This window comes from Tupaia chinensis, unplaced genomic scaffold (genome assembly GCF_000334495.1).
Source record: "Tupaia chinensis unplaced genomic scaffold, TupChi_1.0 Scaffold000088_1, whole genome shotgun sequence".
NCBI classification, from domain to species: domain Eukaryota; kingdom Metazoa; phylum Chordata; class Mammalia; order Scandentia; family Tupaiidae; genus Tupaia; species Tupaia belangeri.
Genome location: NW_006159550.1, coordinates 7,236,219 through 7,243,985, shown reverse-complemented (window position 1 = coordinate 7,243,985; position 7,767 = coordinate 7,236,219).

The following is a 7,767-nucleotide window of genomic DNA, read 5'->3' as shown; positions in this document are numbered from 1 at the left end:
GTTCTTTCTTTCCACTAAATCAAATAATATTTTAATATAACGCTTTAAGAAAGTTTTAATAGGGACAGCCAGTGGCGTGGTGGTTAAGACTTGGGATTCCCACAGGGTCTACTGCAGTTAAGTCCCGGACCTAGTGGCTTGAAAAATCACGGTGGGTGCGTGTGTGTGTGCGCACGCCCCACATGCTCAAAATCCCAAGAGGGGACTGGAGAACGGACTGCGGCATGGCTGTCCCTCCAGGAGGCAGATTTCTCACCTTCTCTATCCGTCTCTCTGGCGAGCACATGCACCTTATGGCAAAAACCTACAAAGAATTTAAAAAGCACTTCAAGTAATGATACCCAGTTTTTTACCTTGAAATGTTTTGCCGTGTCTTCTGTTTTGGTTAAACGTTTTTAACTGGTGACCACAACATTTTTTATTTAAGATTCATCTGTTTAACTTCATTTATTATTATCCTTTTTCAGTTTGACCAGAGAGAGGGAGGGAGAGTGAGCAAAGCTTGCCGCAGGTCAGACCACAGCCTTCCCTGTGGGCCCAGGCGCCCCTGCCACTGCGCCACCTGCTGGCCCCACCTCGTCTTGGCTGTTTAAATCAGTGAGCCTCCCAGAAGGAAGGAAACGAGAATTCCAGTTAGCCAGTGGTTTTATGTACTTCAGAAGCTGAAGGGTTTAAATAAACCATGTCAGAAATTATAGGATTTTTAACCTTACATAAAACTTTGCCATAGTGTAACTTTTCAAAGTAGATCTCATGGGGCTTTTATTTATTTATTTTGTTGAGATTTTTGTTATAGGGTGCATGTGCTCACCAGAGAGACAGAGACAGAAAGTGAGAAAACACTCCCGGGGGGATGGCCACGCCGCAATCCCTTCTCTTCTCCTCTCGGGATCTTGGACACACACACATGCACAACCAATGTGAGTTTAAGCCACCAGGTCTGGGACTCAAACCACGGTCGACTACACGGGAGTCCAGTGACATAGCCATCACGCCATCTGCTGGCCCCCTCGTGGGGCTTTTGAAAGTATGATTTAGGAATATTGCAGTCAACATCCTTATTTGATAGCCATTGCATGTCCAAATCAGCTTGTGCAGCCTTTGTTCATTTTTAAATGCACGATGGTTTTGGAGAACCTAATGGTGCAAATGGCTTTTTAAAAATGAGCTGTAGACCCAGCCCTAGCGCATGCTCACTGCTCGGGAGGCTGGAGCCGACCTGTGGGGAGCCGGGCTCCCCGGGTCCAGTGAGTATGCCGGCGCGGCTGTGCACCTGTGACCCTCACCAGATGGGATTGGGCAGGAGGGTCCTGATGCCCCGGACCCTGTTACGTCTTTGCCTCTCCTGTCCCCTCCTCTCTCGCAAAATAAAAATCAAGTGCATAAATAATTGGGAGACCAGCAGGGGGTGCTGTGGTTGAGGCACTAGACTCCCACAGGGCTGCCCATGGTTCAAGTCCCAGACCCCATGGCTTGAACCATGCCAAGCGTGTGTACATGGGTGCCCAGGACCCTGAGAGGAGGATGGAGGAGAAGAGATTGCGGCCTGGCCCTCCCCCGGCAGTGGTTTCTCTTCCCCCTCCCTGTCTGTACGGTGAGTGCCCGTGCTGGGGCAACAAGCTGAAACCCATGCGTGACCGGGCGGACGAGTGGCCGTGGGGCTGCACAGCTGCCGAGGTGGGCGTGTGCCGGCCGACTCCCACCCAGCGAGGCACAGGGAATTTCTCTAACCTGTTCGGGGTGCAGTGGTACTCCAGAACCAGAGTCGGTGTTTAGGTTAACTCAGGACCTGGGGATTGTTGGTTTCGGTGGTTTGGTTTGGTTTCACCAGTTGTGTTCAGAGATTAGGTCAACCGTTGTACGCCTGCTTCCGGGAGGTAACTCCTGTTTGACAATTCTGTGCACGGTGGCACAGTAGAGGTACCTTTGTTCTGTCTCCCTAGGGGAAGCTTTTCCCTCACCCTCGTGGGAAGTCTGTACCCATGCCCTGCCCGCATTTGATCTGGCTCTGACGGAAGAGCCTGGGGAAGGGTCTCGGTCACTGGCTGGAGGCTTCTGAAGCAGAGAGTGGGCTGTTTTTTTTTCTTCTGAACGAGGAGTGGGGCTGCCGCTGCCATGCGGGCCGGGGCCAGTGACTGCTTTCAAAAACGGGCAAGGCAGGGAACTGCACTGCGTCAGAGAGGAAGCAGGCCCCGAGTAGGCCCCGGTGCCTCTCATGCCACCCAGGCCCACCACGCATCCCCACGGGCCCCGAGTAGGCCCCGGTGCCTCTCATGCCACCCAGGCCCACCACGCATCCCCATGTCCAGCTGGACAAAGCCTGCTCCCACGACCTAGGCCCACTTCGGTCGGTCAGACCTCCTTCAGGAAGAGACCAGGCCCCTGGTGGACTAGACTCACCTCGGGAAAGTGAGGCCACCTCAGCTGTGGGCAGGGGTGAGGCTGTGAGGTCCGGGCTGCCCCTTTTCAGCTGGTGGGGAAAGACGGGGCCGTGTTTGTGCCTAGATCGCTTGTTGGTGGGGAGGGCCCAGCCCACCACGCCCAAATACTGTCTCCACTGGGCTAGGCTGGAGTGGGGGCCCGTGGCCTGTCTCTTTTTCTTCCTCTCAGAAACAATAAACAAACTTTTAAAAAGTTTTTTTAATGAGGGTGGTGAAAGAAGACTCACAGAGGACTACAGTTAGACAAAGGGTCAGGGTCAGAAATAAAAGAGGGCCACAGGCCAGCTAGAGGGGCAGGAGCTGGATCCCACAGAGACGACTGCAGGTCAAGGCCTGGACCCTGCAGCTTGGGAATCACGCCTGGGCGTTTACACACACACACACACACACACACACGCACCCCGTCTGTCTCTCCCCAGTAAACGCACGTGCCCTGTGGCAAGTAAAAACATTTAAAAGGGGGCCAGTGTGTGAGGGAGGCCAAACTAGCCCCCTCTGGGACAACGGCACACGACATACAGGAGACCCAGAAACAGCCTCCCAGAGCCTGTCCTTGCAGCCACCCACGCCTAAGCGGGGCTCTGAATCTCGCAGTCCCTGTTAGTCACTGCGACCAAGCCTGGGAACTGTAACCCGGGAGAGGGCAGGGCTCTGCGTCTGCGGGGACCCCCTATAACCCGGGAGAGGGCAGGGCTCTGAGTCTGCGGGGACCTTCTATAACCCGGGAGAGGGCAGGGCTCTGCGTCTGCGGGGACCTTCTATAACCCGGGAGAGGGCAGGGCTCTGCGTCTGCGGGGACCCTCTATAACCCGGGAGAGGGCAGGGCTCTGCGTCTGCGGTGAGGACATAGGGCTCAGACCAGACCCTGGGACCTGCCCCATCCTGCAGCCTTGGCGGTTCTCGAGCATGTCGGGACCCTGGCGAGTGAGGGACCTGTGACTTGCGAACACGGTCACCGTCAGACCTTCGCCTTAGTGGAACGTGATGTCCCACCAGTGAGGAGCCGGAGGTCCTCGCGCTGGGGTGAGCTGTGGTGTGAAGAGACCGCACTTCATGGGATCAGACGTGGGCCCTTCGGGAGTGATGAGCAGCCGGAAGACTGGCTGCCGGCGGGTTTCTAAGGACAGAGGAGACCCGGAGAGATGGCAGCCCTCGCCCTCCGACCCTCCATGTGCCATGTGGCCAGAAGTGCCACCAGAGGGCGCCCTGGACCTCCGCCCTCCAGGCCTGTGTTCAGCTTCACTCAGATGCCGGTGTTTCCTGCCAGCAGCAACAGAACAGAGCAGAACGATGTTTAATGGTTTTCCACTCATTTTAGATGTCTCTGTCGGAACCACGTAAGCGTTACCTCCAGGCCAGGCGTGACTCGCAGTGGGAACACAACTGAATCCACGTGGAGGGTCCTGGGTTCACTTCCTGGGCCCTCCGTACCCAGGCCAGGAGCCGTACATGGGCCCAGATCGGGGCTGGGACTGTGGTTGTGGCAAGACCCTGTGGGGTGCCCACCTTACGGGGAATACACAGCACACAGATAAGGGGACAGTGGGAGGGGACTCGTGGACGGGGACCCGTGGGGGTGTGACCCGTGGGAGGGACCCGTGGGCGGGGACCTGTGGGCGGGGACCCGTGGGAGTGCGACCCGTGGGGGTGTGACCCGTGGGAGGGACCCGTGGGAGGTGTATACCCAGTATCTGCGTGCCTGTCCTGGAGGAGGCGTGTGCGTCGCCGTCTGAGGTGGACACCCGTGCAGCAGGACGTGGCTTACAGGCCGTCCCCCGACGCAGGGTGACCGGCTGTCACTCAGCAGCTGCTGGCCGGCGTATGTGGCCGCCCTGCCCTCGTCCACCCTCCTCGCAGCTCCCGTGCTGAACAGAGAAGGGGGAAGACCAAAGTCCCGTGGGTGTGACCAGCACCGTCTCCAGAGTATGACCTTCCTGCCCTTGTCGGGCTGACTCGCGGGGACCCCAACTTTGCGTAGTGCAGCGGCCCGCCCGCGGGGACCTCCCCAGTGCCCACCACACAGCGCAGGTGCACGCTGGGCCGGTCGCCACTACGCCCTGGGATATCCACCACGAGAGAGCCCCACCCGCCTCTGGGGCCACGCTGTTCTACCACAGTCCTGCCTGCCCCGGACAGTCACAGAGGTGAACCGGGTGACACTTTGGTCCTGAATACCTGTGGGTTGACATGCAGCTGTGAGGCCGAGACCCCCCAGTGCCCTCCACTCAGTTTCCACAGCCATAACATCTTAGGGGACCCGGGAGCAGTGTCCTGGCCCGGGCGCGTGTGGGCACTGAGGGCACAGCCTTGCCAGCACCCGGCCCTCACGCCTGACTCCCCGCCTCCCCCACCCGGCCTCCAGGCCTCTGGCAGCCCTGACCCTGCCCATCTGTACAGTCAGGAACGGTGCACTAGTGGGGTCGTCAGGGACACAGCTGTGACTCCCTGCCTCCCCCACCCGGCCTCCAGGCCTCTGGCAGCCCTGACCCTGCCCATCTGTACAGTCAGGAACGGTGCGCTAGTGGGGTCGTCAGGGACACAGCTCTTGGGGGTCTGTGCTCTTCGCGCACTGTGACTGGAGCTGCAGACCCCACCGCTCCCCTCTCTGTTCACTGCCACTGAGGCGGGGACCCATCCGCCTGCTCTCGGACCTGGCTGAGTACAGCGGCCCTGAACGCCTAGGTCCAGGTCTCGGGTAACGGCAGTTGCCGGTCTGGTTTGGAACTGAGCTGTGAGTTTCCAGGGCGGTTGTGGCCACATCCCCCAGGCGTCCTCACTGTGTTTACTTTGGACATTCTTACAGGGGTGAGGTTTTAAGGCCTGGAGCTTTTCACTTGTGTTTTGATTAGGTGCCAGCAGGCGGCGGGTGGTTAAGGCACTGGGCTGCTACCTGACCTACTGCAGTTTGAGTCCGGGCTCAGCGACTTGAGACTGAGTTCAGGCGCTGGTACGTGTGTGTGTGTGCCCAAAATCCCGGGAGGAGAATGGAGGGGGAGGGATTGCGGCATGGCTGTCCACCGGGGGTGGTTTCTCACTCTCCCTCTCTCTGTCTCTCTCCAGCAATAATAATAATTATAATAATAATAATAAAAGAAAAAGACAGAAAAACGAGTTTCCCTGGTGACCAGTGAAGCTGCCGTCTATCACGTGCTGTGGCCGACTGTGCCCTCCCTTGCTGGGGAGCCTCCTGGCTTCTGGGTTGTTCTGGTTGGACTGTCATCATGTTGGCTGTGTGGTTTTGAGAGTTTTAAAAATATTAATATATTCCAGGAACTCGGGACCAGCAGATGGCATAGTGGTTACGTTGCTGGACTCCCACATGGCCAACCAGGCTTCGAGTCCCTGATCCAGGGGCTTGTAACTCATGCCGGGTGTATATGGGTGCGTGCCCAAGATCCCGGGAGGAGACTGGAGAAGAGACCGCAGCGTGGCCAGGGTGAGTTCTTGCTTTCTGTCTCTGTCTTTAGTAAACATATGCGCTCTACAGCAAAAGCATCTCTAAATATAAATACTATGCGTGTGTGTACGTGTGTGTACGTGTGTGCGCGTGCGTGTGCTATTCTCCAGTACTCAGTCCTGGTCAGAAAGGTGCCTTGTGGGGTTCACTCCTGGGCCTGCTTGTCTTTCCATCCTCTTAAGAGGTCCTCACAGAGCGGAGGCGCTGCATGGTTTAGCTCCGAAGCCCTCTGAGAGCGGCCCCTCCCAGACCCTGGCACGCTAACACCGCGGTCACACACGCTTTGCTTCCGTTGGTTTCTTTTGTTTCTTATCTTTTTTATTTTTTTTAACTGAGTTTGAGCTCATCCTAGTTCTTAATATGACAAGTGATCTCCTTTCTCCGTTCCTTCCTCCCTTTCTCTCTCGTCCTTTGCCAGGGAATGTATGTACTCACCAGAAACGGAAAACACCTCCTCTTCAGACTGTGGGCCTGCTACAGCCTTCTCCTGTTTCTTCCTCCTGTCAGGGTTTTGAGTACACATGTACACACAGCTGGCATGTTTTCTAAACCGCCCGGGCAGGGATTTGAACTGTGGTCAGGCACGTGGGATCTAGCTTAAAATGCACAGCACCTAACCCCTGTGCTATGGGCTGGCCTCCCAGTGCCTTCTAAATTGGACGGGACCTTCTCGTGTTCTGTGATGAGGCTCTTGGTCTTGCGTCAACGTCCTGCTGTGGCCGGCCTCTGTGACACTGCTCTGGCCTGGGGGCTGGGGCGCCACCGAACCACTGCCAGGCTCTCGGCTGGCCTCCAGTGAGTAGGGAGGGATAGAGAGACGGCATCTCCATCTTCCAGAGGCCGAAGCCCCCACATGCAGCTCCTTAAGTCTGATTTCTTTCAGTCAGCATAATGCGTTTAAGATTCTTTTTCCTAAAGAATTGTTTTTATTTAACTTAGTTAATTAATTTATTTTAATTTGATCAGAGAGAGACAGAGTGAAGGGTGGAGTGAGAAAGCAAGCCGCTAGGTCCAAGACTTGAACCAGAGTCGGCCAGGTGGGAGTCCAGCACCCTTAACCACCATACGATCTGCCAGCCCACATTTAAGATTCTTAATTCAACGCATTTTGACAAGGGTGTGCAGTTAAGTAATCTTTATCACAATCCCAATGTAGAACATTATTATCATCCTGAAAAGTTCCTTCTGGGTATATGATTAAAAAAATGAAAGAAAGCAGCCAGCCCACGACGCGGTGGCAAAGCCGGTGCATAGGGAGCTGGATCCCGCGTGGCCGACTGTGGCCTGATTACGGCCCCAGTGACCCAAAACATGTGCTGGTCATGTGAGCATGTGTGCCCCAAATCCCGGTAGGATGGAGAAACGGCGGGAAAAGTGTGACCATGTGACCATGCTCCATCAGGGAGGTGCTTTCTCTCTCATGAGAAAGACAGGAAGAGAAGAAAAAGTGAAAATTATCGGAATGTGCCCCTTGCGTAGGCTCTCAGAATGACCCCAAATGGCCCCCACATCTTGGAATCTGCACGGTTAGTAACACCCTCCCTCGAGCGCTGGCTGGATGTAGGGACCATCTTCTCCAACAAAATCTGATAGAAACGCCCTGTCACTTGTAGGACTAAGTTATAAAAGACTTCCGCTTCCGTCATGGGCACCCTCTCTCTCGGATCCTCGCTCTGGGAGAAGCCAGCTGCTACTTCCTGAGGACACTCAGGCAGCCCCACAGAGAGGTTCCAGCGGTGAGGAGTCAGCCAAGTGCATGAGCCTCGCGGAAGCAGACCCTCCCGAGGCAGGGCCGTCGGACACCGCGACTCAGCCGGCAGCTTGCCGCACCCCCACAAGAGGCTCTAACCTTGACTCACGCACTGCAGC